The sequence below is a fragment of the Pungitius pungitius genome, unplaced genomic scaffold (genome assembly GCF_949316345.1).
Source record: "Pungitius pungitius unplaced genomic scaffold, fPunPun2.1 scaffold_37, whole genome shotgun sequence".
Classification (NCBI taxonomy): domain Eukaryota; kingdom Metazoa; phylum Chordata; class Actinopteri; order Perciformes; family Gasterosteidae; genus Pungitius; species Pungitius pungitius.
In genome coordinates, this window is record NW_026909808.1 from 174,896 (window position 1) to 198,435 (window position 23,540).

Consider the following 23,540-nt stretch of genomic DNA (forward strand, 5'->3'; position numbering starts at 1 on the left):
TCATGATTGCTAAATTAGTGTTGGTCAACATTTACCATTGGCATACTGTTGTTTGTAATTTAGCCGTTGAAATACAGGTGCTAACCCAACATGTTAGAATTGCCAGTGAAGAAAAGTAAAGTTACCTTCAGGCTTTAGGAACCTCTCTTGCCAATGCTAAGAACTGCTTCAATTTTAGAAAAAGAAACTTCTGATTATCTTTGACACGTTTTAAAGGATTAGGAAAAAGATGAAAAGCAGCTTACGGCCATACCTCTCTGGTTCCGCCCGATCTCGTCTGATCTCGGAAGCTAAGCAGAGCAGGGCCTGGTTAGTACCTGGATGGAAGACCGCCTGGGAATCCCAGGTGCCGTAAGCTTTTTAACTTCTCTCTCTGAAAGCCGCCCAGCGCCGTAGATTGTACACCTACACAATTGTAAAAAAAAATTCACATTGTAGAAGAGATGCAATAGGAAGAAGATGAAAGGTGGCTTACGTCCATACCATCGTCAGGCCATTTGAGGTGGCGGGGACTGCAATGGCCATTCACCGATTGGCTGGGACTCCTGGGCGGGTCTTCTCTAGTCCATCCAATTTTCGGCATGGGATGTCACAGCCTTCTTTGCATACCCTTATTTAACCAACACAAAGATGCCAACGGCAGGCGTGTCATAATTCATTGACGCATTATAAAGGATTAGGAAAAAGATAAAAAGCAGCTTACGGCCATACCTCTCTGGTTCCGCCCGATCTCGTCTGATCTCGGAAGCTAAGCAGAGCAGGGCCTTGTTAGTACCTGGATGGAAGACCGCCTGGGAATCCCAGGTGCCGTAAGCTTTTTCACTTCTCTCTCCGAAAGCCGCCGAGCGCCGCAGATTGTACACCTGTTTTAACGTTGGATATGAAAGGAAATTAGACAATATTATCCAAAATGATTCCGTTTCATGATTGCTAAATTAGTGTTGGTCAACATTTACCATTGGCATACTGTTGTTTGTAATTTATCCGTTGAAATACAGGTGCTAACCCAACATGTTAGAATTGCCAGTGAAGAAAAGTAAAGTTACCTTCAGGCTTTAGGAACCTCTCTTGCCAATGCTAAGAACTGCTTCAATTTTAGAAAAAGAAACTTCTGATTATCTTTGACACGTTTTAAAGGATTAGGAAAAAGATGAAAAGCAGCTTACGGCCATACCTCTCTGGTTCCGCCCGATCTCGTCTGATCTCGGAAGCTAAGCAGAGCAGGGCCTGGTTAGTACCTGGATGGAAGACCGCCTGGGAATCCCAGGTGCCGTAAGCTTTTTAACTTCTCTCTCTGAAAGCCGCCCAGCGCCGTAGATTGTACACCTACACAATTGTAAAAAAAAATTCACATTGTAGAAGAGATGCAATAGGAAGAAGATGAAAGGTGGCTTACGTCCATACCATCGTCAGGCCATTTGAGGTGGCGGGGACTGCAATGGCCATTCACCGATTGGCTGGGACTCCTGGGCGGGTCTTCTCTAGTCCATCCAATTTTCGGCATGGGATGTCACAGCCTTCTTTGCATACCCTTATTTAACCCACACAAAGATGCCAACGGCAGGCGTGTCATAATTCATTGACGCATTATAAAGGATTAGGAAAAAGATAAAAAGCAGCTTACGGCCATACCTCTCTGGTTCCGCCCGATCTCGTCTGATCTCGGAAGCTAAGCAGAGCAGGGCCTGGTTAGTACCTGGATGGAAGACCGCCTGGGAATCCCAGGTGCCGTAAGCTTTTTCACTTCTCTCTCCGAAAGCCGCCGAGCGCCGCAGATTGTACACCTGTTTTAACGTTGGATATGAAAGGAAATTAGACAATATTATCCAAAATGATTCCGTTTCATGATTGCTAAATTAGTGTTGGTCAACATTTACGATTGGCATACTGTTGTTTGTAATTTAGCCGTTGAAATACAGGTGCTAACCCAACATGTTAGAATTGCCAGTGAAGAAAAGTAAAGTTACCTTCAGGCTTTAGGAACCTCTCTTGCCAATGCTAAGAACTGCTTCAATTTTAGAAAAAGAAACTTCTGATTATCTTTGACACGTTTTAAAGGATTAGGAAAAAGATGAAAAGCAGCTTACGGCCATACCTCTCTGGTTCCGCCCGATCTCGTCTGATCTCGGAAGCTAAGCAGAGCAGGGCCTGGTTAGTACCTGGATGGAAGACCGCCTGGGAATCCCAGGTGCCGTAAGCTTTTTAACTTCTCTCTCTGAAAGCCGCCCAGCGCCGTAGATTGTACACCTACACAATTGTAAAAAAAAATTCACATTGTAGAAGAGATGCAATAGGAAGAAGATGAAAGGTGGCTTACGTCCATACCATCGTCAGGCCATTTGAGGTGGCGGGGACTGCAATGGCCATTCACCGATTGGCTGGGACTCCTGGGCGGGTCTTCTCTAGTCCATCCAATTTTCGGCATGGGATGTCACAGCCTTCTTTGCATACCCTTATTTAACCCACACAAAGATGCCAACGGCAGGCGTGTCATAATTCATTGACGCATTATAAAGGATTAGGAAAAAGATAAAAAGCAGCTTACGGCCATACCTCTCTGGTTCCGCCCGATCTCGTCTGATCTCGGAAGCTAAGCAGAGCAGGGCCTGGTTAGTACCTGGATGGAAGACCGCCTGGGAATCCCAGGTGCCGTAAGCTTTTTCACTTCTCTCTCCGAAAGCCGCCGAGCGCCGCAGATTGTACACCTGTTTTAACGTTGGATATGAAAGGAAATTAGACAATATTATCCAAAATGATTCCGTTTCATGATTGCTAAATTAGTGTTGGTCAACATTTACGATTGGCATACTGTTGTTTGTAATTTAGCCGTTGAAATACAGGTGCTAACCCAACATGTTAGAATTGCCAGTGAAGAAAAGTAAAGTTACCTTCAGGCTTTAGGAACCTCTCTTGCCAATGCTAAGAACTGCTTCAATTTTAGAAAAAGAAACTTCTGATTATCTTTGACACGTTTTAAAGGATTAGGAAAAAGATGAAAAGCAGCTTACGGCCATACCTCTCTGGTTCCGCCCGATCTCGTCTGATCTCGGAAGCTAAGCAGAGCAGGGCCTGGTTAGTACCTGGATGGAAGACCGCCTGGGAATCCCAGGTGCCGTAAGCTTTTTAACTTCTCTCTCTGAAAGCCGCCCAGCGCCGTAGATTGTACACCTACACAATTGTAAAAAAAAATTCACATTGTAGAAGAGATGCAATAGGAAGAAGATGAAAGGTGGCTTACGTCCATACCATCGTCAGGCCATTTGAGGTGGCGGGGACTGCAATGGCCATTCACCGATTGGCTGGGACTCCTGGGCGGGTCTTCTCTAGTCCATCCAATTTTCGGCATGGGATGTCACAGCCTTCTTTGCATACCCTTATTTAACCCACACAAAGATGCCAACGGCAGGCGTGTCATAATTCATTGACGCATTATAAAGGATTAGGAAAAAGATAAAAAGCAGCTTACGGCCATACCTCTCTGGTTCCGCCCGATCTCGTCTGATCTCGGAAGCTAAGCAGAGCAGGGCCTTGTTAGTACCTGGATGGAAGACCGCCTGGGAATCCCAGGTGCCGTAAGCTTTTTCACTTCTCTCTCCGAAAGCCGCCGAGCGCCGCAGATTGTACACCTGTTTTAACGTTGGATATGAAAGGAAATTAGACAATATTATCCAAAATGATTCCGTTTCATGATTGCTAAATTAGTGTTGGTCAACATTTACCATTGGCATACTGTTGTTTGTAATTTATCCGTTGAAATACAGGTGCTAACCCAACATGTTAGAATTGCCAGTGAAGAAAAGTAAAGTTACCTTCAGGCTTTAGGAACCTCTCTTGCCAATGCTAAGAACTGCTTCAATTTTAGAAAAAGAAACTTCTGATTATCTTTGACACGTTTTAAAGGATTAGGAAAAAGATGAAAAGCAGCTTACGGCCATACCTCTCTGGTTCCGCCCGATCTCGTCTGATCTCGGAAGCTAAGCAGAGCAGGGCCTGGTTAGTACCTGGATGGAAGACCGCCTGGGAATCCCAGGTGCCGTAAGCTTTTTAACTTCTCTCTCTGAAAGCCGCCCAGCGCCGTAGATTGTACACCTACACAATTGTAAAAAAAAATTCACATTGTAGAAGAGATGCAATAGGAAGAAGATGAAAGGTGGCTTACGTCCATACCATCGTCAGGCCATTTGAGGTGGCGGGGACTGCAATGGCCATTCACCGATTGGCTGGGACTCCTGGGCGGGTCTTCTCTAGTCCATCCAATTTTCGGCATGGGATGTCACAGCCTTCTTTGCATACCCTTATTTAACCCACACAAAGATGCCAACGGCAGGCGTGTCATAATTCATTGACGCATTATAAAGGATTAGGAAAAAGATAAAAAGCAGCTTACGGCCATACCTCTCTGGTTCCGCCCGATCTCGTCTGATCTCGGAAGCTAAGCAGAGCAGGGCCTGGTTAGTACCTGGATGGAAGACCGCCTGGGAATCCCAGGTGCCGTAAGCTTTTTCACTTCTCTCTCCGAAAGCCGCCGAGCGCCGCAGATTGTACACCTGTTTTAACGTTGGATATGAAAGGAAATTAGACAATATTATCCAAAATGATTCCGTTTCATGATTGCTAAATTAGTGTTGGTCAACATTTACGATTGGCATACTGTTGTTTGTAATTTAGCCGTTGAAATACAGGTGCTAACCCAACATGTTAGAATTGCCAGTGAAGAAAAGTAAAGTTACCTTCAGGCTTTAGGAACCTCTCTTGCCAATGCTAAGAACTGCTTCAATTTTAGAAAAAGAAACTTCTGATTATCTTTGACACGTTTTAAAGGATTAGGAAAAAGATGAAAAGCAGCTTACGGCCATACCTCTCTGGTTCCGCCCGATCTCGTCTGATCTCGGAAGCTAAGCAGAGCAGGGCCTGGTTAGTACCTGGATGGAAGACCGCCTGGGAATCCCAGGTGCCGTAAGCTTTTTAACTTCTCTCTCTGAAAGCCGCCCAGCGCCGTAGATTGTACACCTACACAATTGTAAAAAAAAATTCACATTGTAGAAGAGATGCAATAGGAAGAAGATGAAAGGTGGCTTACGTCCATACCATCGTCAGGCCATTTGAGGTGGCGGGGACTGCAATGGCCATTCACCGATTGGCTGGGACTCCTGGGCGGGTCTTCTCTAGTCCATCCAATTTTCGGCATGGGATGTCACAGCCTTCTTTGCATACCCTTATTTAACCCACACAAAGATGCCAACGGCAGGCGTGTCATAATTCATTGACGCATTATAAAGGATTAGGAAAAAGATAAAAAGCAGCTTACGGCCATACCTCTCTGGTTCCGCCCGATCTCGTCTGATCTCGGAAGCTAAGCAGAGCAGGGCCTGGTTAGTACCTGGATGGAAGACCGCCTGGGAATCCCAGGTGCCGTAAGCTTTTTCACTTCTCTCTCCGAAAGCCGCCGAGCGCCGCAGATTGTACACCTGTTTTAACGTTGGATATGAAAGGAAATTAGACAATATTATCCAAAATGATTCCGTTTCATGATTGCTAAATTAGTGTTGGTCAACATTTACCATTGGCATACTGTTGTTTGTAATTTAGCCGTTGAAATACAGGTGCTAACCCAACATGTTAGAATTGCCAGTGAAGAAAAGTAAAGTTACCTTCAGGCTTTAGGAACCTCTCTTGCCAATGCTAAGAACTGCTTCAATTTTAGAAAAAGAAACTTCTGATTATCTTTGACACGTTTTAAAGGATTAGGAAAAAGATGAAAAGCAGCTTACGGCCATACCTCTCTGGTTCCGCCCGATCTCGTCTGATCTCGGAAGCTAAGCAGAGCAGGGCCTGGTTAGTACCTGGATGGAAGACCGCCTGGGAATCCCAGGTGCCGTAAGCTTTTTAACTTCTCTCTCTGAAAGCCGCCCAGCGCCGTAGATTGTACACCTACACAATTGTAAAAAAAAATTCACATTGTAGAAGAGATGCAATAGGAAGAAGATGAAAGGTGGCTTACGTCCATACCATCGTCAGGCCATTTGAGGTGGCGGGGACTGCAATGGCCATTCACCGATTGGCTGGGACTCCTGGGCGGGTCTTCTCTAGTCCATCCAATTTTCGGCATGGGATGTCACAGCCTTCTTTGCATACCCTTATTTAACCCACACAAAGATGCCAACGGCAGGCGTGTCATAATTCATTGACGCATTATAAAGGATTAGGAAAAAGATAAAAAGCAGCTTACGGCCATACCTCTCTGGTTCCGCCCGATCTCGTCTGATCTCGGAAGCTAAGCAGAGCAGGGCCTGGTTAGTACCTGGATGGAAGACCGCCTGGGAATCCCAGGTGCCGTAAGCTTTTTCACTTCTCTCTCCGAAAGCCGCCGAGCGCCGCAGATTGTACACCTGTTTTAACGTTGGATATGAAAGGAAATTAGACAATATTATCCAAAATGATTCCGTTTCATGATTGCTAAATTAGTGTTGGTCAACATTTACCATTGGCATACTGTTGTTTGTAATTTAGCCGTTGAAATACAGGTGCTAACCCAACATGTTAGAATTGCCAGTGAAGAAAAGTAAAGTTACCTTCAGGCTTTAGGAACCTCTCTTGCCAATGCTAAGAACTGCTTCAATTTTAGAAAAAGAAACTTCTGATTATCTTTGACACGTTTTAAAGGATTAGGAAAAAGATGAAAAGCAGCTTACGGCCATACCTCTCTGGTTCCGCCCGATCTCGTCTGATCTCGGAAGCTAAGCAGAGCAGGGCCTGGTTAGTACCTGGATGGAAGACCGCCTGGGAATCCCAGGTGCCGTAAGCTTTTTAACTTCTCTCTCTGAAAGCCGCCCAGCGCCGTAGATTGTACACCTACACAATTGTAAAAAAAAATTCACATTGTAGAAGAGATGCAATAGGAAGAAGATGAAAGGTGGCTTACGTCCATACCATCGTCAGGCCATTTGAGGTGGCGGGGACTGCAATGGCCATTCACCGATTGGCTGGGACTCCTGGGCGGGTCTTCTCTAGTCCATCCAATTTTCGGCATGGGATGTCACAGCCTTCTTTGCATACCCTTATTTAACCCACACAAAGATGCCAACGGCAGGCGTGTCATAATTCATTGACGCATTATAAAGGATTAGGAAAAAGATAAAAAGCAGCTTACGGCCATACCTCTCTGGTTCCGCCCGATCTCGTCTGATCTCGGAAGCTAAGCAGAGCAGGGCCTGGTTAGTACCTGGATGGAAGACCGCCTGGGAATCCCAGGTGCCGTAAGCTTTTTCACTTCTCTCTCCGAAAGCCGCCGAGCGCCGCAGATTGTACACCTGTTTTAACGTTGGATATGAAAGGAAATTAGACAATATTATCCAAAATGATTCCGTTTCATGATTGCTAAATTAGTGTTGGTCAACATTTACGATTGGCATACTGTTGTTTGTAATTTAGCCGTTGAAATACAGGTGCTAACCCAACATGTTAGAATTGCCAGTGAAGAAAAGTAAAGTTACCTTCAGGCTTTAGGAACCTCTCTTGCCAATGCTAAGAACTGCTTCAATTTTAGAAAAAGAAACTTCTGATTATCTTTGACACGTTTTAAAGGATTAGGAAAAAGATGAAAAGCAGCTTACGGCCATACCTCTCTGGTTCCGCCCGATCTCGTCTGATCTCGGAAGCTAAGCAGAGCAGGGCCTGGTTAGTACCTGGATGGAAGACCGCCTGGGAATCCCAGGTGCCGTAAGCTTTTTAACTTCTCTCTCTGAAAGCCGCCCAGCGCCGTAGATTGTACACCTACACAATTGTAAAAAAAAATTCACATTGTAGAAGAGATGCAATAGGAAGAAGATGAAAGGTGGCTTACGTCCATACCATCGTCAGGCCATTTGAGGTGGCGGGGACTGCAATGGCCATTCACCGATTGGCTGGGACTCCTGGGCGGGTCTTCTCTAGTCCATCCAATTTTCGGCATGGGATGTCACAGCCTTCTTTGCATACCCTTATTTAACCCACACAAAGATGCCAACGGCAGGCGTGTCATAATTCATTGACGCATTATAAAGGATTAGGAAAAAGATAAAAAGCAGCTTACGGCCATACCTCTCTGGTTCCGCCCGATCTCGTCTGATCTCGGAAGCTAAGCAGAGCAGGGCCTGGTTAGTACCTGGATGGAAGACCGCCTGGGAATCCCAGGTGCCGTAAGCTTTTTCACTTCTCTCTCCGAAAGCCGCCGAGCGCCGCAGATTGTACACCTGTTTTAACGTTGGATATGAAAGGAAATTAGACAATATTATCCAAAATGATTCCGTTTCATGATTGCTAAATTAGTGTTGGTCAACATTTACCATTGGCATACTGTTGTTTGTAATTTAGCCGTTGAAATACAGGTGCTAACCCAACATGTTAGAATTGCCAGTGAAGAAAAGTAAAGTTACCTTCAGGCTTTAGGAACCTCTCTTGCCAATGCTAAGAACTGCTTCAATTTTAGAAAAAGAAACTTCTGATTATCTTTGACACGTTTTAAAGGATTAGGAAAAAGATGAAAAGCAGCTTACGGCCATACCTCTCTGGTTCCGCCCGATCTCGTCTGATCTCGGAAGCTAAGCAGAGCAGGGCCTGGTTAGTACCTGGATGGAAGACCGCCTGGGAATCCCAGGTGCCGTAAGCTTTTTAACTTCTCTCTCTGAAAGCCGCCCAGCGCCGTAGATTGTACACCTACACAATTGTAAAAAAAAATTCACATTGTAGAAGAGATGCAATAGGAAGAAGATGAAAGGTGGCTTACGTCCATACCATCGTCAGGCCATTTGAGGTGGCGGGGACTGCAATGGCCATTCACCGATTGGCTGGGACTCCTGGGCGGGTCTTCTCTAGTCCATCCAATTTTCGGCATGGGATGTCACAGCCTTCTTTGCATACCCTTATTTAACCCACACAAAGATGCCAACGGCAGGCGTGTCATAATTCATTGACGCATTATAAAGGATTAGGAAAAAGATAAAAAGCAGCTTACGGCCATACCTCTCTGGTTCCGCCCGATCTCGTCTGATCTCGGAAGCTAAGCAGAGCAGGGCCTGGTTAGTACCTGGATGGAAGACCGCCTGGGAATCCCAGGTGCCGTAAGCTTTTTCACTTCTCTCTCCGAAAGCCGCCGAGCGCCGCAGATTGTACACCTGTTTTAACGTTGGATATGAAAGGAAATTAGACAATATTATCCAAAATGATTCCGTTTCATGATTGCTAAATTAGTGTTGGTCAACATTTACCATTGGCATACTGTTGTTTGTAATTTAGCCGTTGAAATACAGGTGCTAACCCAACATGTTAGAATTGCCAGTGAAGAAAAGTAAAGTTACCTTCAGGCTTTAGGAACCTCTCTTGCCAATGCTAAGAACTGCTTCAATTTTAGAAAAAGAAACTTCTGATTATCTTTGACACGTTTTAAAGGATTAGGAAAAAGATGAAAAGCAGCTTACGGCCATACCTCTCTGGTTCCGCCCGATCTCGTCTGATCTCGGAAGCTAAGCAGAGCAGGGCCTGGTTAGTACCTGGATGGAAGACCGCCTGGGAATCCCAGGTGCCGTAAGCTTTTTCACTTCTCTCTCCGAAAGCCGCCGAGCGCCGCAGATTGTACACCTGTTTTAACGTTGGATATGAAAGGAAATTAGACAATATTATCCAAAATGATTCCGTTTCATGATTGCTAAATTAGTGTTGGTCAACATTTACGATTGGCATACTGTTGTTTGTAATTTAGCCGTTGAAATACAGGTGCTAACCCAACATGTTAGAATTGCCAGTGAAGAAAAGTAAAGTTACCTTCAGGCTTTAGGAACCTCTCTTGCCAATGCTAAGAACTGCTTCAATTTTAGAAAAAGAAACTTCTGATTATCTTTGACACGTTTTAAAGGATTAGGAAAAAGATGAAAAGCAGCTTACGGCCATACCTCTCTGGTTCCGCCCGATCTCGTCTGATCTCGGAAGCTAAGCAGAGCAGGGCCTGGTTAGTACCTGGATGGAAGACCGCCTGGGAATCCCAGGTGCCGTAAGCTTTTTAACTTCTCTCTCTGAAAGCCGCCCAGCGCCGTAGATTGTACACGTACACAATTGTAAAAAAAAATTCACATTGTAGAAGAGATGCAATAGGAAGAAGATGAAAGGTGGCTTACGTCCATACCATCGTCAGGCCATTTGAGGTGGCGGGGACTGCAATGGCCATTCACCGATTGGCTGGGACTCCTGGGCGGGTCTTCTCTAGTCCATCCAATTTTCGGCATGGGATGTCACAGCCTTCTTTGCATACCCTTATTTAACCCACACAAAGATGCCAACGGCAGGCGTGTCATAATTCATTGACGCATTATAAAGGATTAGGAAAAAGATAAAAAGCAGCTTACGGCCATACCTCTCTGGTTCCGCCCGATCTCGTCTGATCTCGGAAGCTAAGCAGAGCAGGGCCTGGTTAGTACCTGGATGGAAGACCGCCTGGGAATCCCAGGTGCCGTAAGCTTTTTCACTTCTCTCTCCGAAAGCCGCCGAGCGCCGCAGATTGTACACCTGTTTTAACGTTGGATATGAAAGGAAATTAGACAATATTATCCAAAATGATTCCGTTTCATGATTGCTAAATTAGTGTTGGTCAACATTTACCATTGGCATACTGTTGTTTGTAATTTAGCCGTTGAAATACAGGTGCTAACCCAACATGTTAGAATTGCCAGTGAAGAAAAGTAAAGTTACCTTCAGGCTTTAGGAACCTCTCTTGCCAATGCTAAGAACTGCTTCAATTTTAGAAAAAGAAACTTCTGATTATCTTTGACACGTTTTAAAGGATTAGGAAAAAGATGAAAAGCAGCTTACGGCCATACCTCTCTGGTTCCGCCCGATCTCGTCTGATCTCGGAAGCTAAGCAGAGCAGGGCCTGGTTAGTACCTGGATGGAAGACCGCCTGGGAATCCCAGGTGCCGTAAGCTTTTTAACTTCTCTCTCTGAAAGCCGCCCAGCGCCGTAGATTGTACACCTACACAATTGTAAAAAAAAATTCACATTGTAGAAGAGATGCAATAGGAAGAAGATGAAAGGTGGCTTACGTCCATACCATCGTCAGGCCATTTGAGGTGGCGGGGACTGCAATGGCCATTCACCGATTGGCTGGGACTCCTGGGCGGGTCTTCTCTAGTCCATCCAATTTTCGGCATGGGATGTCACAGCCTTCTTTGCATACCCTTATTTAACCCACACAAAGATGCCAACGGCAGGCGTGTCATAATTCATTGACGCATTATAAAGGATTAGGAAAAAGATAAAAAGCAGCTTACGGCCATACCTCTCTGGTTCCGCCCGATCTCGTCTGATCTCGGAAGCTAAGCAGAGCAGGGCCTGGTTAGTACCTGGATGGAAGACCGCCTGGGAATCCCAGGTGCCGTAAGCTTTTTCACTTCTCTCTCCGAAAGCCGCCGAGCGCCGCAGATTGTACACCTGTTTTAACGTTGGATATGAAAGGAAATTAGACAATATTATCCAAAATGATTCCGTTTCATGATTGCTAAATTAGTGTTGGTCAACATTTACCATTGGCATACTGTTGTTTGTAATTTAGCCGTTGAAATACAGGTGCTAACCCAACATGTTAGAATTGCCAGTGAAGAAAAGTAAAGTTACCTTCAGGCTTTAGGAACCTCTCTTGCCAATGCTAAGAACTGCTTCAATTTTAGAAAAAGAAACTTCTGATTATCTTTGACACGTTTTAAAGGATTAGGAAAAAGATGAAAAGCAGCTTACGGCCATACCTCTCTGGTTCCGCCCGATCTCGTCTGATCTCGGAAGCTAAGCAGAGCAGGGCCTGGTTAGTACCTGGATGGAAGACCGCCTGGGAATCCCAGGTGCCGTAAGCTTTTTCACTTCTCTCTCCGAAAGCCGCCGAGCGCCGCAGATTGTACACCTGTTTTAACGTTGGATATGAAAGGAAATTAGACAATATTATCCAAAATGATTCCGTTTCATGATTGCTAAATTAGTGTTGGTCAACATTTACGATTGGCATACTGTTGTTTGTAATTTAGCCGTTGAAATACAGGTGCTAACCCAACATGTTAGAATTGCCAGTGAAGAAAAGTAAAGTTACCTTCAGGCTTTAGGAACCTCTCTTGCCAATGCTAAGAACTGCTTCAATTTTAGAAAAAGAAACTTCTGATTATCTTTGACACGTTTTAAAGGATTAGGAAAAAGATGAAAAGCAGCTTACGGCCATACCTCTCTGGTTCCGCCCGATCTCGTCTGATCTCGGAAGCTAAGCAGAGCAGGGCCTGGTTAGTACCTGGATGGAAGACCGCCTGGGAATCCCAGGTGCCGTAAGCTTTTTAACTTCTCTCTCTGAAAGCCGCCCAGCGCCGTAGATTGTACACCTACACAATTGTAAAAAAAAATTCACATTGTAGAAGAGATGCAATAGGAAGAAGATGAAAGGTGGCTTACGTCCATACCATCGTCAGGCCATTTGAGGTGGCGGGGACTGCAATGGCCATTCACCGATTGGCTGGGACTCCTGGGCGGGTCTTCTCTAGTCCATCCAATTTTCGGCATGGGATGTCACAGCCTTCTTTGCATACCCTTATTTAACCCACACAAAGATGCCAACGGCAGGCGTGTCATAATTCATTGACGCATTATAAAGGATTAGGAAAAAGATAAAAAGCAGCTTACGGCCATACCTCTCTGGTTCCGCCCGATCTCGTCTGATCTCGGAAGCTAAGCAGAGCAGGGCCTGGTTAGTACCTGGATGGAAGACCGCCTGGGAATCCCAGGTGCCGTAAGCTTTTTCACTTCTCTCTCCGAAAGCCGCCGAGCGCCGCAGATTGTACACCTGTTTTAACGTTGGATATGAAAGGAAATTAGACAATATTATCCAAAATGATTCCGTTTCATGATTGCTAAATTAGTGTTGGTCAACATTTACGATTGGCATACTGTTGTTTGTAATTTAGCCGTTGAAATACAGGTGCTAACCCAACATGTTAGAATTGCCAGTGAAGAAAAGTAAAGTTACCTTCAGGCTTTAGGAACCTCTCTTGCCAATGCTAAGAACTGCTTCAATTTTAGAAAAAGAAACTTCTGATTATCTTTGACACGTTTTAAAGGATTAGGAAAAAGATGAAAAGCAGCTTACGGCCATACCTCTCTGGTTCCGCCCGATCTCGTCTGATCTCGGAAGCTAAGCAGAGCAGGGCCTGGTTAGTACCTGGATGGAAGACCGCCTGGGAATCCCAGGTGCCGTAAGCTTTTTAACTTCTCTCTCTGAAAGCCGCCCAGCGCCGTAGATTGTACACCTACACAATTGTAAAAAAAAATTCACATTGTAGAAGAGATGCAATAGGAAGAAGATGAAAGGTGGCTTACGTCCGTACCATCGTCAGGCCATTTGAGGTGGCGGGGACTGCAATGGCCATTCACCGATTGGCTGGGACCCCTGGGCGGGTCTTCTCTAGTCCATCCAATTTTCGGCATGGGATGTCACAGCCTTCTTTGCATACCCTTATTTAACCCACACAAAGATGCCAACGGCAGGCGTGTCATAATTCATTGACGCATTATAAAGGATTAGGAAAAAGATAAAAAGCAGCTTACGGCCATACCTCTCTGGTTCCGCCCGATCTCGTCTGATCTCGGAAGCTAAGCAGAGCAGGGCCTGGTTAGTACCTGGATGGAAGACCGCCTGGGAATCCCAGGTGCCGTAAGCTTTTTCACTTCTCTCTCCGAAAGCCGCCGAGCGCCGCAGATTGTACACCTGTTTTAACGTTGGATATGAAAGGAAATTAGACAATATTATCCAAAATGATTCCGTTTCATGATTGCTAAATTAGTGTTGGTCAACATTTACGATTGGCATACTGTTGTTTGTAATTTAGCCGTTGAAATACAGGTGCTAACCCAACATGTTAGAATTGCCAGTGAAGAAAAGTAAAGTTACCTTCAGGCTTTAGGAACCTCTCTTGCCAATGCTAAGAACTGCTTCAATTTTAGAAAAAGAAACTTCTGATTATCTTTGACACGTTTTAAAGGATTAGGAAAAAGATGAAAAGCAGCTTACGGCCATACCTCTCTGGTTCCGCCCGATCTCGTCTGATCTCGGAAGCTAAGCAGAGCAGGGCCTGGTTAGTACCTGGATGGAAGACCGCCTGGGAATCCCAGGTGCCGTAAGCTTTTTAACTTCTCTCTCTGAAAGCCGCCCAGCGCCGTAGATTGTACACCTACACAATTGTAAAAAAAAATTCACATTGTAGAAGAGATGCAATAGGAAGAAGATGAAAGGTGGCTTACGTCCATACCATCGTCAGGCCATTTGAGGTGGCGGGGACTGCAATGGCCATTCACCGATTGGCTGGGACTCCTGGGCGGGTCTTCTCTAGTCCATCCAATTTTCGGCATGGGATGTCACAGCCTTCTTTGCATACCCTTATTTAACCCACACAAAGATGCCAACGGCAGGCGTGTCATAATTCATTGACGCATTATAAAGGATTAGGAAAAAGATAAAAAGCAGCTTACGGCCATACCTCTCTGGTTCCGCCCGATCTCGTCTGATCTCGGAAGCTAAGCAGAGCAGGGCCTGGTTAGTACCTGGATGGAAGACCGCCTGGGAATCCCAGGTGCCGTAAGCTTTTTCACTTCTCTCTCCGAAAGCCGCCGAGCGCCGCAGATTGTACACCTGTTTTAACGTTGGATATGAAAGGAAATTAGACAATATTATCCAAAATGATTCCGTTTCATGATTGCTAAATTAGTGTTGGTCAACATTTACCATTGGCATACTGTTGTTTGTAATTTAGCCGTTGAAATACAGGTGCTAACCCAACATGTTAGAATTGCCAGTGAAGAAAAGTAAAGTTACCTTCAGGCTTTAGGAACCTCTCTTGCCAATGCTAAGAACTGCTTCAATTTTAGAAAAAGAAACTTCTGATTATCTTTGACACGTTTTAAAGGATTAGGAAAAAGATGAAAAGCAGCTTACGGCCATACCTCTCTGGTTCCGCCCGATCTCGTCTGATCTCGGAAGCTAAGCAGAGCAGGGCCTGGTTAGTACCTGGATGGAAGACCGCCTGGGAATCCCAGGTGCCGTAAGCTTTTTCACTTCTCTCTCCGAAAGCCGCCGAGCGCCGCAGATTGTACACCTGTTTTAACGTTGGATATGAAAGGAAATTAGACAATATTATCCAAAATGATTCCGTTTCATGATTGCTAAATTAGTGTTGGTCAACATTTACGATTGGCATACTGTTGTTTGTAATTTAGCCGTTGAAATACAGGTGCTAACCCAACATGTTAGAATTGCCAGTGAAGAAAAGTAAAGTTACCTTCAGGCTTTAGGAACCTCTCTTGCCAATGCTAAGAACTGCTTCAATTTTAGAAAAAGAAACTTCTGATTATCTTTGACACGTTTTAAAGGATTAGGAAAAAGATGAAAAGCAGCTTACGGCCATACCTCTCTGGTTCCGCCCGATCTCGTCTGATCTCGGAAGCTAAGCAGAGCAGGGCCTGGTTAGTACCTGGATGGAAGACCGCCTGGGAATCCCAGGTGCCGTAAGCTTTTTAACTTCTCTCTCTGAAAGCCGCCCAGCGCCGTAGATTGTACACCTACACAATTGTAAAAAAAAATTCACATTGTAGAAGAGATGCAATAGGAAGAAGATGAAAGGTGGCTTACGTCCATACCATCGTCAGGCCATTTGAGGTGGCGGGGACTGCAATGGCCATTCACCGATTGGCTGGGACTCCTGGGCGGGTCTTCTCTAGTCCATCCAATTTTCGGCATGGGATGTCACAGCCTTCTTTGCATACCCTTATTTAACCCACACAAAGATGCCAACGGCAGGCGTGTCATAATTCATTGACGCATTATAAAGGATTAGGAAAAAGATAAAAAGCAGCTTACGGCCATACCTCTCTGGTTCCGCCCGATCTCGTCTGATCTCGGAAGCTAAGCAGAGCAGGGCCTGGTTAGTACCTGGATGGAAGACCGCCTGGGAATCCCAGGTGCCGTAAGCTTTTTCACTTCTCTCTCCGAAAGCCGCCGAGCGCCGCAGATTGTACACCTGTTTTAACGTTGGATATGAAAGGAAATTAGACAATATTATCCAAAATGATTCCGTTTCATGATTGCTAAATTAGTGTTGGTCAACATTTACGATTGGCATACTGTTGTTTGTAATTTAGCCGTTGAAATACAGGTGCTAACCCAACATGTTAGAATTGCCAGTGAAGAAAAGTAAAGTTACCTTCAGGCTTTAGGAACCTCTCTTGCCAATGCTAAGAACTGCTTCAATTTTAGAAAAAGAAACTTCTGATTATCTTTGACACGTTTTAAAGGATTAGGAAAAAGATGAAAAGCAGCTTACGGCCATACCTCTCTGGTTCCGCCCGATCTCGTCTGATCTCGGAAGCTAAGCAGAGCAGGGCCTGGTTAGTACCTGGATGGAAGACCGCCTGGGAATCCCAGGTGCCGTAAGCTTTTTAACTTCTCTCTCTGAAAGCCGCCCAGCGCCGTAGATTGTACACCTACACAATTGTAAAAAAAAATTCACATTGTAGAAGAGATGCAATAGGAAGAAGATGAAAGGTGGCTTACGTCCATACCATCGTCAGGCCATTTGAGGTGGCGGGGACTGCAATGGCCATTCACCGATTGGCTGGGACTCCTGGGCGGGTCTTCTCTAGTCCATCCAATTTTCGGCATGGGATGTCACAGCCTTCTTTGCATACCCTTATTTAACCCACACAAAGATGCCAACGGCAGGCGTGTCATAATTCATTGACGCATTATAAAGGATTAGGAAAAAGATAAAAAGCAGCTTACGGCCATACCTCTCTGGTTCCGCCCGATCTCGTCTGATCTCGGAAGCTAAGCAGAGCAGGGCCTTGTTAGTACCTGGATGGAAGACCGCCTGGGAATCCCAGGTGCCGTAAGCTTTTTCACTTCTCTCTCCGAAAGCCGCCGAGCGCCGCAGATTGTACACCTGTTTTAACGTTGGATATGAAAGGAAATTAGACAATATTATCCAAAATGATTCCGTTTCATGATTGCTAAATTAGTGTTGGTCAACATTTACCATTGGCATACTGTTGTTTGTAATTTATCCGTTGAAATACAGGTGCTAACCCAACATGTTAGAATTGCCAGTGAAGAAAAGTAAAGTTACCTTCAGGCTTTAGGAACCTCTCTTGCCAATGCTAAGAACTGCTTCAATTTTAGAAAAAGAAACTTCTGATTATCTTTGACACGTTTTAAAGGATTAGGAAAAAGATGAAAAGCAGCTTACGGCCATACCTCTCTGGTTCCGCCCGATCTCGTCTGATCTCGGAAGCTAAGCAGAGCAGGGCCTGGTTAGTACCTGGATGGAAGACCGCCTGGGAATCCCAGGTGCCGTAAGCTTTTTAACTTCTCTCTCTGAAAGCCGCCCAGCGCCGTAGATTGTACACCTACACAATTGTAAAAAAAAATTCACATTGTAGAAGAGATGCAATAGGAAGAAGATGAAAGGTGGCTTACGTCCATACCATCGTCAGGCCATTTGAGGTGGCGGGGACTGCAATGGCCATTCACCGATTGGCTGGGACTCCTGGGCGGGTCTTCTCTAGTCCATCCAATTTTCGGCATGGGATGTCACAGCCTTCTTTGCATACCCTTATTTAACCCACACAAAGATGCCAACGGCAGGCGTGTCATAATTCATTGACGCATTATAAAGGATTAGGAAAAAGATAAAAAGCAGCTTACGGCCATACCTCTCTGGTTCCGCCCGATCTCGTCTGATCTCGGAAGCTAAGCAGAGCAGGGCCTGGTTAGTACCTGGATGGAAGACCGCCTGGGAATCCCAGGTGCCGTAAGCTTTTTCACTTCTCTCTCCGAAAGCCGCCGAGCGCCGCAGATTGTACACCTGTTTTAACGTTGGATATGAAAGGAAATTAGACAATATTATCCAAAATGATTCCGTTTCATGATTGCTAAATTAGTGTTGGTCAACATTTACGATTGGCATACTGTTGTTTGTAATTTAGCCGTTGAAATACAGGTGCTAACCCAACATGTTAGAATTGCCAGTGAAGAAAAGTAAAGTTACCTTCAGGCTTTAGGAACCTCTCTTGCCAATGCTAAGAACTGCTTCAATTTTAGAAAAAGAAACTTCTGATTATCTTTGACACGTTTTAAAGGATTAGGAAAAAGATGAAAAGCAGCTTACGGCCATACCTCTCTGGTTCCGCCCGATCTCGTCTGATCTCGGAAGCTAAGCAGAGCAGGGCCTGGTTAGTACCTGGATGGAAGACCGCCTGGGAATCCCAGGTGCCGTAAGCTTTTTAACTTCTCTCTCTGAAAGCCGCCCAGCGCCGTAGATTGTACACCTACACAATTGTAAAAAAAAATTCACATTGTAGAAGAGATGCAATAGGAAGAAGATGAAAGGTGGCTTACGTCCATACCATCGTCAGGCCATTTGAGGTGGCGGGGACTGCAATGGCCATTCACCGATTGGCTGGGACTCCTGGGCGGGTCTTCTCTAGTCCATCCAATTTTCGGCATGGGATGTCACAGCCTTCTTTGCATACCCTTATTTAACCCACACAAAGATGCCAACGGCAGGCGTGTCATAATTCATTGACGCATTATAAAGGATTAGGAAAAAGATAAAAAGCAGCTTACGGCCATACCTCTCTGGTTCCGCCCGATCTCGTCTGATCTCGGAAGCTAAGCAGAGCAGGGCCTGGTTAGTACCTGGATGGAAGACCGCCTGGGAATCCCAGGTGCCGTAAGCTTTTTCACTTCTCTCTCCGAAAGCCGCCGAGCGCCGCAGATTGTACACCTGTTTTAACGTTGGATATGAAAGGAAATTAGACAATATTATCCAAAATGATTCCGTTTCATGATTGCTAAATTAGTGTTGGTCAACATTTACCATTGGCATACTGTTGTTTGTAATTTAGCCGTTGAAATACAGGTGCTAACCCAACATGTTAGAATTGCCAGTGAAGAAAAGTAAAGTTACCTTCAGGCTTTAGGAACCTCTCTTGCCAATGCTAAGAACTGCTTCAATTTTAGAAAAAGAAACTTCTGATTATCTTTGACACGTTTTAAAGGATTAGGAAAAAGATGAAAAGCAGCTTACGGCCATACCTCTCTGGTTCCGCCCGATCTCGTCTGATCTCGGAAGCTAAGCAGAGCAGGGCCTGGTTAGTACCTGGATGGAAGACCGCCTGGGAATCCCAGGTGCCGTAAGCTTTTTAACTTCTCTCTCTGAAAGCCGCCCAGCGCCGTAGATTGTACACCTACACAATTGTAAAAAAAAATTCACATTGTAGAAGAGATGCAATAGGAAGAAGATGAAAGGTGGCTTACGTCCATACCATCGTCAGGCCATTTGAGGTGGCGGGGACTGCAATGGCCATTCACCGATTGGCTGGGACTCCTGGGCGGGTCTTCTCTAGTCCATCCAATTTTCGGCATGGGATGTCACAGCCTTCTTTGCATACCCTTATTTAACCCACACAAAGATGCCAACGGCAGGCGTGTCATAATTCATTGACGCATTATAAAGGATTAGGAAAAAGATAAAAAGCAGCTTACGGCCATACCTCTCTGGTTCCGCCCGATCTCGTCTGATCTCGGAAGCTAAGCAGAGCAGGGCCTGGTTAGTACCTGGATGGAAGACCGCCTGGGAATCCCAGGTGCCGTAAGCTTTTTCACTTCTCTCTCCGAAAGCCGCCGAGCGCCGCAGATTGTACACCTGTTTTAACGTTGGATATGAAAGGAAATTAGACAATATTATCCAAAATGATTCCGTTTCATGATTGCTAAATTAGTGTTGGTCAACATTTACCATTGGCATACTGTTGTTTGTAATTTAGCCGTTGAAATACAGGTGCTAACCCAACATGTTAGAATTGCCAGTGAAGAAAAGTAAAGTTACCTTCAGGCTTTAGGAACCTCTCTTGCCAATGCTAAGAACTGCTTCAATTTTAGAAAAAGAAACTTCTGATTATCTTTGACACGTTTTAAAGGATTAGGAAAAAGATGAAAAGCAGCTTACGGCCATACCTCTCTGGTTCCGCCCGATCTCGTCTGATCTCGGAAGCTAAGCAGAGCAGGGCCTGGTTAGTACCTGGATGGAAGACCGCCTGGGAATCCCAGGTGCCGTAAGCTTTTTCACTTCTCTCTCCGAAAGCCGCCGAGCGCCGCAGATTGTACACCTGTTTTAACGTTGGATATGAAAGGAAATTAGACAATATTATCCAAAATGATTCCGTTTCATGATTGCTAAATTAGTGTTGGTCAACATTTACGATTGGCATACTGTTGTTTGTAATTTAGCCGTTGAAATACAGGTGCTAACCCAACATGTTAGAATTGCCAGTGAAGAAAAGTAAAGTTACCTTCAGGCTTTAGGAACCTCTCTTGCCAATGCTAAGAACTGCTTCAATTTTAGAAAAAGAAACTTCTGATTATCTTTGACACGTTTTAAAGGATTAGGAAAAAGATGAAAAGCAGCTTACGGCCATACCTCTCTGGTTCCGCCCGATCTCGTCTGATCTCGGAAGCTAAGCAGAGCAGGGCCTGGTTAGTACCTGGATGGAAGACCGCCTGGGAATCCCAGGTGCCGTAAGCTTTTTAACTTCTCTCTCTGAAAGCCGCCCAGCGCCGTAGATTGTACACCTACACAATTGTAAAAAAAAATTCACATTGTAGAAGAGATGCAATAGGAAGAAGATGAAAGGTGGCTTACGTCCATACCATCGTCAGGCCATTTGAGGTGGCGGGGACTGCAATGGCCATTCACCGATTGGCTGGGACTCCTGGGCGGGTCTTCTCTAGTCCATCCAATTTTCGGCATGGGATGTCACAGCCTTCTTTGCATACCCTTATTTAACCCACACAAAGATGCCAACGGCAGGCGTGTCATAATTCATTGACGCATTATAAAGGATTAGGAAAAAGATAAAAAGCAGCTTACGGCCATACCTCTCTGGTTCCGCCCGATCTCGTCTGATCTCGGAAGCTAAGCAGAGCAGGGCCTGGTTAGTACCTGGATGGAAGACCGCCTGGGAATCCCAGGTGCCGTAAGCTTTTTCACTTCTCTCTCCGAAAGCCGCCGAGCGCCGCAGATTGTACACCTGTTTTAACGTTGGATATGAAAGGAAATTAGACAATATTATCCAAAATGATTCCGTTTCATGATTGCTAAATTAGTGTTGGTCAACATTTACGATTGGCATACTGTTGTTTGTAATTTAGCCGTTGAAATACAGGTGCTAACCCAACATGTTAGAATTGCCAGTGAAGAAAAGTAAAGTTACCTTCAGGCTTTAGGAACCTCTCTTGCCAATGCTAAGAACTGCTTCAATTTTAGAAAAAGAAACTTCTGATTATCTTTGACACGTTTTAAAGGATTAGGAAAAAGATGAAAAGCAGCTTACGGCCATACCTCTCTGGTTCCGCCCGATCTCGTCTGATCTCGGAAGCTAAGCAGAGCAGGGCCTGGTTAGTACCTGGATGGAAGACCGCCTGGGAATCCCAGGTGCCGTAAGCTTTTTAACTTCTCTCTCTGAAAGCCGCCCAGCGCCGTAGATTGTACACCTACACAATTGTAAAAAAAAATTCACATTGTAGAAGAGATGCAATAGGAAGAAGATGAAAGGTGGCTTACGTCCGTACCATCGTCAGGCCATTTGAGGTGGCGGGGACTGCAATGGCCATTCACCGATTGGCTGGGACCCCTGGGCGGGTCTTCTCTAGTCCATCCAATTTTCGGCATGGGATGTCACAGCCTTCTTTGCATACCCTTATTTAACCCACACAAAGATGCCAACGGCAGGCGTGTCATAATTCATTGACGCATTATAAAGGATTAGGAAAAAGATAAAAAGCAGCTTACGACCATACCTCTCTGGTTCCGCCCGATCTCGTCTGATCTCGGAAGCTAAGCAGAGCAGGGCCTGGTTAGTACCTGGATGGAAGACCGCCTGGGAATCTCAGGTGCCGTAAGCTTTTTCACTTCTCTCTCCGAAAGCCGCCGAGCGCCGCAGATTGTACACCTGTTTTAACGTTGGATATGAAAGGAAATTAGACAATATTATCCAAAATGATTCCGTTTCATGATTGCTAAATTAGTGTTGGTCAACATTTAACAATTGGCATACTTTTGTTTGTAATTTAGCCGTTGAAATACAGGTGCTAACCCAACATGTTAGAATTGCCAGTGAAGAAAAGTAAAGTTACCTTCAGGCTTTAGGAACCTCTCTTGCCAATGCTAAGAACTGCTTCAATTTTAGAAAAAGAAACTTCTGATTATCTTTGACACGTTTTAAAGGATTAGGAAAAAGATGAAAAGCAGCTTACGGCCATACCTCTCTGGTTCCGCCCGATCTCGTCTGATCTCGGAAGCTAAGCAGAGCAGGGCCTGGTTAGTACCTGGATGGAAGACCGCCTGGGAATCCCAGGTGCCGTAAGCTTTTTAACTTCTCTCTCTGAAAGCCGCCCAGCGCCGTAGATTGTACACCTACACAATTGTAAAAAAAAATTCACATTGTAGAAGAGATGCAATAGGAAGAAGATGAAAGGTGGCTTACGTCCATACCATCGTCAGGCCATTTGAGGTGGCGGGGACTGCAATGGCCATTCACCGAATGGCTGGGACTCCTGGGCGGGTCTTCTCTAGTCCATCCAATTTTCGGCATGGGATGTCACAGCCTTCTTTGCATACCCTTATTTAACCCACACAAAGATGCCAACGGCTGGCGTGTCATAATTCATTGACGCATTATAAAGGATTAGGAAAAAGATAAAAAGCAGCTTACGGCCATACCTCTCTGGTTCCGCCCGATCTCGTCTGATCTCGGAAGCTAAGCAGAGCAGGGCCTGGTTAGTACCTGGATGGAAGACCGCCTGGGAATCCCAGGTGCCGTAAGCTTTTTCACTTCTCTCTCCGAAAGCCGCCGAGCGCCGCAGATTGTACACCTGTTTTAACGTTGGATATGAAAGGAAATTAGACAATATTATCCAAAATGATTCCGTTTCATGATTGCTAAATTAGTGTTGGTCAACATTTACCATTGGCATACTGTTGTTTGTAATTTAGCCGTTGAAATACAGGTGCTAACCCAACATGTTAGAATTGCCAGTGAAGAAAAGTAAAGTTACCTTCAGGCTTTAGGAACCTCTCTTGCCAATGCTAAGAACTGCTTCAATTTTAGAAAAAGAAACTTCTGATTATCTTTGACACGTTTTAAAGGATTAGGAAAAAGATGAAAAGCAGCTTACGGCCATACCTCTCTGGTTCCGCCCGATCTCGTCTGATCTCGGAAGCTAAGCAGAGCAGGGCCTGGTTAGTACCTGGATGGAAGACCGCCTGGGAATCCCAGGTGCCGTAAGCTTTTTCACTTCTCTCTCCGAAAGCCGCCGAGCGCCGCAGATTGTACACCTGTTTTAACGTTGGATATGAAAGGAAATTAGACAATATTATCCAAAATGATTCCGTTTCATGATTGCTAAATTAGTGTTGGTCAACATTTACGATTGG

General features: G+C 45.1%; 51 non-coding genes across 51 annotated transcripts; all 51 read left to right on the forward strand.

The window, feature by feature from the left end:
• Window positions 1-239: 239 nt before the first annotated feature.
• On the forward strand, window positions 240-358 carry LOC134110297 (5S ribosomal RNA). The gene has a single exon (XR_009943682.1). It is a non-coding gene; the product is annotated as a 5S ribosomal RNA (ribosomal RNA).
• Window positions 359-697: 339 nt separating this feature from the next.
• On the forward strand, window positions 698-816 carry LOC134110065 (5S ribosomal RNA). The gene has a single exon (XR_009943459.1). It is a non-coding gene; the product is annotated as a 5S ribosomal RNA (ribosomal RNA).
• Window positions 817-1,160: 344 nt separating this feature from the next.
• Window positions 1,161-1,279, forward strand: LOC134110298 (5S ribosomal RNA). Its single transcript, XR_009943683.1, has one exon. It is a non-coding gene; the product is annotated as a 5S ribosomal RNA (ribosomal RNA).
• Window positions 1,280-1,618: 339 nt separating this feature from the next.
• LOC134110299 (5S ribosomal RNA) lies at window positions 1,619-1,737 on the forward strand. Its single transcript, XR_009943684.1, has one exon. It is a non-coding gene; the product is annotated as a 5S ribosomal RNA (ribosomal RNA).
• A 344-nt stretch (window positions 1,738-2,081) lies between these two features.
• LOC134110300 (5S ribosomal RNA) lies at window positions 2,082-2,200 on the forward strand. The gene has a single exon (XR_009943685.1). It is a non-coding gene; the product is annotated as a 5S ribosomal RNA (ribosomal RNA).
• Window positions 2,201-2,539: 339 nt separating this feature from the next.
• Window positions 2,540-2,658, forward strand: LOC134110301 (5S ribosomal RNA). The gene has a single exon (XR_009943686.1). It is a non-coding gene; the product is annotated as a 5S ribosomal RNA (ribosomal RNA).
• Window positions 2,659-3,002: 344 nt separating this feature from the next.
• On the forward strand, window positions 3,003-3,121 carry LOC134110302 (5S ribosomal RNA). The gene has a single exon (XR_009943687.1). It is a non-coding gene; the product is annotated as a 5S ribosomal RNA (ribosomal RNA).
• Window positions 3,122-3,460: 339 nt separating this feature from the next.
• LOC134110066 (5S ribosomal RNA) lies at window positions 3,461-3,579 on the forward strand. The gene has a single exon (XR_009943460.1). It is a non-coding gene; the product is annotated as a 5S ribosomal RNA (ribosomal RNA).
• Window positions 3,580-3,923: 344 nt separating this feature from the next.
• LOC134110303 (5S ribosomal RNA) lies at window positions 3,924-4,042 on the forward strand. The gene has a single exon (XR_009943688.1). It is a non-coding gene; the product is annotated as a 5S ribosomal RNA (ribosomal RNA).
• A 339-nt stretch (window positions 4,043-4,381) lies between these two features.
• On the forward strand, window positions 4,382-4,500 carry LOC134110305 (5S ribosomal RNA). The gene has a single exon (XR_009943690.1). It is a non-coding gene; the product is annotated as a 5S ribosomal RNA (ribosomal RNA).
• Window positions 4,501-4,844: 344 nt separating this feature from the next.
• Window positions 4,845-4,963, forward strand: LOC134110306 (5S ribosomal RNA). Its single transcript, XR_009943691.1, has one exon. It is a non-coding gene; the product is annotated as a 5S ribosomal RNA (ribosomal RNA).
• Window positions 4,964-5,302: 339 nt separating this feature from the next.
• LOC134110307 (5S ribosomal RNA) lies at window positions 5,303-5,421 on the forward strand. Its single transcript, XR_009943692.1, has one exon. It is a non-coding gene; the product is annotated as a 5S ribosomal RNA (ribosomal RNA).
• Window positions 5,422-5,765: 344 nt separating this feature from the next.
• Window positions 5,766-5,884, forward strand: LOC134110308 (5S ribosomal RNA). The gene has a single exon (XR_009943693.1). It is a non-coding gene; the product is annotated as a 5S ribosomal RNA (ribosomal RNA).
• Window positions 5,885-6,223: 339 nt separating this feature from the next.
• Window positions 6,224-6,342, forward strand: LOC134110309 (5S ribosomal RNA). Its single transcript, XR_009943694.1, has one exon. It is a non-coding gene; the product is annotated as a 5S ribosomal RNA (ribosomal RNA).
• A 344-nt stretch (window positions 6,343-6,686) lies between these two features.
• On the forward strand, window positions 6,687-6,805 carry LOC134110310 (5S ribosomal RNA). Its single transcript, XR_009943695.1, has one exon. It is a non-coding gene; the product is annotated as a 5S ribosomal RNA (ribosomal RNA).
• Window positions 6,806-7,144: 339 nt separating this feature from the next.
• LOC134110311 (5S ribosomal RNA) lies at window positions 7,145-7,263 on the forward strand. Its single transcript, XR_009943696.1, has one exon. It is a non-coding gene; the product is annotated as a 5S ribosomal RNA (ribosomal RNA).
• A 344-nt stretch (window positions 7,264-7,607) lies between these two features.
• On the forward strand, window positions 7,608-7,726 carry LOC134110312 (5S ribosomal RNA). Its single transcript, XR_009943697.1, has one exon. It is a non-coding gene; the product is annotated as a 5S ribosomal RNA (ribosomal RNA).
• Window positions 7,727-8,065: 339 nt separating this feature from the next.
• On the forward strand, window positions 8,066-8,184 carry LOC134110313 (5S ribosomal RNA). Its single transcript, XR_009943698.1, has one exon. It is a non-coding gene; the product is annotated as a 5S ribosomal RNA (ribosomal RNA).
• A 344-nt stretch (window positions 8,185-8,528) lies between these two features.
• Window positions 8,529-8,647, forward strand: LOC134110314 (5S ribosomal RNA). Its single transcript, XR_009943699.1, has one exon. It is a non-coding gene; the product is annotated as a 5S ribosomal RNA (ribosomal RNA).
• Window positions 8,648-8,986: 339 nt separating this feature from the next.
• Window positions 8,987-9,105, forward strand: LOC134110316 (5S ribosomal RNA). The gene has a single exon (XR_009943701.1). It is a non-coding gene; the product is annotated as a 5S ribosomal RNA (ribosomal RNA).
• A 344-nt stretch (window positions 9,106-9,449) lies between these two features.
• On the forward strand, window positions 9,450-9,568 carry LOC134110317 (5S ribosomal RNA). The gene has a single exon (XR_009943702.1). It is a non-coding gene; the product is annotated as a 5S ribosomal RNA (ribosomal RNA).
• Window positions 9,569-9,912: 344 nt separating this feature from the next.
• Window positions 9,913-10,031, forward strand: LOC134110318 (5S ribosomal RNA). Its single transcript, XR_009943703.1, has one exon. It is a non-coding gene; the product is annotated as a 5S ribosomal RNA (ribosomal RNA).
• A 339-nt stretch (window positions 10,032-10,370) lies between these two features.
• Window positions 10,371-10,489, forward strand: LOC134110319 (5S ribosomal RNA). Its single transcript, XR_009943704.1, has one exon. It is a non-coding gene; the product is annotated as a 5S ribosomal RNA (ribosomal RNA).
• A 344-nt stretch (window positions 10,490-10,833) lies between these two features.
• Window positions 10,834-10,952, forward strand: LOC134110320 (5S ribosomal RNA). The gene has a single exon (XR_009943705.1). It is a non-coding gene; the product is annotated as a 5S ribosomal RNA (ribosomal RNA).
• Window positions 10,953-11,291: 339 nt separating this feature from the next.
• Window positions 11,292-11,410, forward strand: LOC134110321 (5S ribosomal RNA). The gene has a single exon (XR_009943706.1). It is a non-coding gene; the product is annotated as a 5S ribosomal RNA (ribosomal RNA).
• Window positions 11,411-11,754: 344 nt separating this feature from the next.
• On the forward strand, window positions 11,755-11,873 carry LOC134110322 (5S ribosomal RNA). Its single transcript, XR_009943707.1, has one exon. It is a non-coding gene; the product is annotated as a 5S ribosomal RNA (ribosomal RNA).
• A 344-nt stretch (window positions 11,874-12,217) lies between these two features.
• Window positions 12,218-12,336, forward strand: LOC134110323 (5S ribosomal RNA). Its single transcript, XR_009943708.1, has one exon. It is a non-coding gene; the product is annotated as a 5S ribosomal RNA (ribosomal RNA).
• Window positions 12,337-12,675: 339 nt separating this feature from the next.
• LOC134110324 (5S ribosomal RNA) lies at window positions 12,676-12,794 on the forward strand. Its single transcript, XR_009943709.1, has one exon. It is a non-coding gene; the product is annotated as a 5S ribosomal RNA (ribosomal RNA).
• Window positions 12,795-13,138: 344 nt separating this feature from the next.
• Window positions 13,139-13,257, forward strand: LOC134110325 (5S ribosomal RNA). The gene has a single exon (XR_009943710.1). It is a non-coding gene; the product is annotated as a 5S ribosomal RNA (ribosomal RNA).
• A 339-nt stretch (window positions 13,258-13,596) lies between these two features.
• Window positions 13,597-13,715, forward strand: LOC134110327 (5S ribosomal RNA). Its single transcript, XR_009943712.1, has one exon. It is a non-coding gene; the product is annotated as a 5S ribosomal RNA (ribosomal RNA).
• A 344-nt stretch (window positions 13,716-14,059) lies between these two features.
• LOC134110328 (5S ribosomal RNA) lies at window positions 14,060-14,178 on the forward strand. The gene has a single exon (XR_009943713.1). It is a non-coding gene; the product is annotated as a 5S ribosomal RNA (ribosomal RNA).
• Window positions 14,179-14,517: 339 nt separating this feature from the next.
• On the forward strand, window positions 14,518-14,636 carry LOC134110329 (5S ribosomal RNA). The gene has a single exon (XR_009943714.1). It is a non-coding gene; the product is annotated as a 5S ribosomal RNA (ribosomal RNA).
• Window positions 14,637-14,980: 344 nt separating this feature from the next.
• Window positions 14,981-15,099, forward strand: LOC134110330 (5S ribosomal RNA). The gene has a single exon (XR_009943715.1). It is a non-coding gene; the product is annotated as a 5S ribosomal RNA (ribosomal RNA).
• A 344-nt stretch (window positions 15,100-15,443) lies between these two features.
• On the forward strand, window positions 15,444-15,562 carry LOC134110331 (5S ribosomal RNA). The gene has a single exon (XR_009943716.1). It is a non-coding gene; the product is annotated as a 5S ribosomal RNA (ribosomal RNA).
• Window positions 15,563-15,901: 339 nt separating this feature from the next.
• LOC134110332 (5S ribosomal RNA) lies at window positions 15,902-16,020 on the forward strand. The gene has a single exon (XR_009943717.1). It is a non-coding gene; the product is annotated as a 5S ribosomal RNA (ribosomal RNA).
• Window positions 16,021-16,364: 344 nt separating this feature from the next.
• On the forward strand, window positions 16,365-16,483 carry LOC134110333 (5S ribosomal RNA). Its single transcript, XR_009943718.1, has one exon. It is a non-coding gene; the product is annotated as a 5S ribosomal RNA (ribosomal RNA).
• A 339-nt stretch (window positions 16,484-16,822) lies between these two features.
• Window positions 16,823-16,941, forward strand: LOC134110067 (5S ribosomal RNA). Its single transcript, XR_009943461.1, has one exon. It is a non-coding gene; the product is annotated as a 5S ribosomal RNA (ribosomal RNA).
• A 344-nt stretch (window positions 16,942-17,285) lies between these two features.
• Window positions 17,286-17,404, forward strand: LOC134110334 (5S ribosomal RNA). Its single transcript, XR_009943719.1, has one exon. It is a non-coding gene; the product is annotated as a 5S ribosomal RNA (ribosomal RNA).
• A 339-nt stretch (window positions 17,405-17,743) lies between these two features.
• Window positions 17,744-17,862, forward strand: LOC134110335 (5S ribosomal RNA). Its single transcript, XR_009943720.1, has one exon. It is a non-coding gene; the product is annotated as a 5S ribosomal RNA (ribosomal RNA).
• A 344-nt stretch (window positions 17,863-18,206) lies between these two features.
• On the forward strand, window positions 18,207-18,325 carry LOC134110336 (5S ribosomal RNA). The gene has a single exon (XR_009943721.1). It is a non-coding gene; the product is annotated as a 5S ribosomal RNA (ribosomal RNA).
• Window positions 18,326-18,664: 339 nt separating this feature from the next.
• On the forward strand, window positions 18,665-18,783 carry LOC134110338 (5S ribosomal RNA). The gene has a single exon (XR_009943723.1). It is a non-coding gene; the product is annotated as a 5S ribosomal RNA (ribosomal RNA).
• Window positions 18,784-19,127: 344 nt separating this feature from the next.
• LOC134110339 (5S ribosomal RNA) lies at window positions 19,128-19,246 on the forward strand. Its single transcript, XR_009943724.1, has one exon. It is a non-coding gene; the product is annotated as a 5S ribosomal RNA (ribosomal RNA).
• Window positions 19,247-19,585: 339 nt separating this feature from the next.
• Window positions 19,586-19,704, forward strand: LOC134110340 (5S ribosomal RNA). Its single transcript, XR_009943725.1, has one exon. It is a non-coding gene; the product is annotated as a 5S ribosomal RNA (ribosomal RNA).
• Window positions 19,705-20,048: 344 nt separating this feature from the next.
• LOC134110341 (5S ribosomal RNA) lies at window positions 20,049-20,167 on the forward strand. The gene has a single exon (XR_009943726.1). It is a non-coding gene; the product is annotated as a 5S ribosomal RNA (ribosomal RNA).
• A 344-nt stretch (window positions 20,168-20,511) lies between these two features.
• Window positions 20,512-20,630, forward strand: LOC134110342 (5S ribosomal RNA). Its single transcript, XR_009943727.1, has one exon. It is a non-coding gene; the product is annotated as a 5S ribosomal RNA (ribosomal RNA).
• Window positions 20,631-20,969: 339 nt separating this feature from the next.
• On the forward strand, window positions 20,970-21,088 carry LOC134110343 (5S ribosomal RNA). The gene has a single exon (XR_009943728.1). It is a non-coding gene; the product is annotated as a 5S ribosomal RNA (ribosomal RNA).
• Window positions 21,089-21,432: 344 nt separating this feature from the next.
• On the forward strand, window positions 21,433-21,551 carry LOC134110344 (5S ribosomal RNA). Its single transcript, XR_009943729.1, has one exon. It is a non-coding gene; the product is annotated as a 5S ribosomal RNA (ribosomal RNA).
• Window positions 21,552-21,890: 339 nt separating this feature from the next.
• LOC134110031 (5S ribosomal RNA) lies at window positions 21,891-22,009 on the forward strand. The gene has a single exon (XR_009943425.1). It is a non-coding gene; the product is annotated as a 5S ribosomal RNA (ribosomal RNA).
• Window positions 22,010-22,354: 345 nt separating this feature from the next.
• Window positions 22,355-22,473, forward strand: LOC134110345 (5S ribosomal RNA). The gene has a single exon (XR_009943730.1). It is a non-coding gene; the product is annotated as a 5S ribosomal RNA (ribosomal RNA).
• Window positions 22,474-22,812: 339 nt separating this feature from the next.
• LOC134110346 (5S ribosomal RNA) lies at window positions 22,813-22,931 on the forward strand. Its single transcript, XR_009943731.1, has one exon. It is a non-coding gene; the product is annotated as a 5S ribosomal RNA (ribosomal RNA).
• A 344-nt stretch (window positions 22,932-23,275) lies between these two features.
• On the forward strand, window positions 23,276-23,394 carry LOC134110347 (5S ribosomal RNA). The gene has a single exon (XR_009943732.1). It is a non-coding gene; the product is annotated as a 5S ribosomal RNA (ribosomal RNA).
• The last annotated feature ends 146 nt before the right edge of the window (window positions 23,395-23,540 follow it).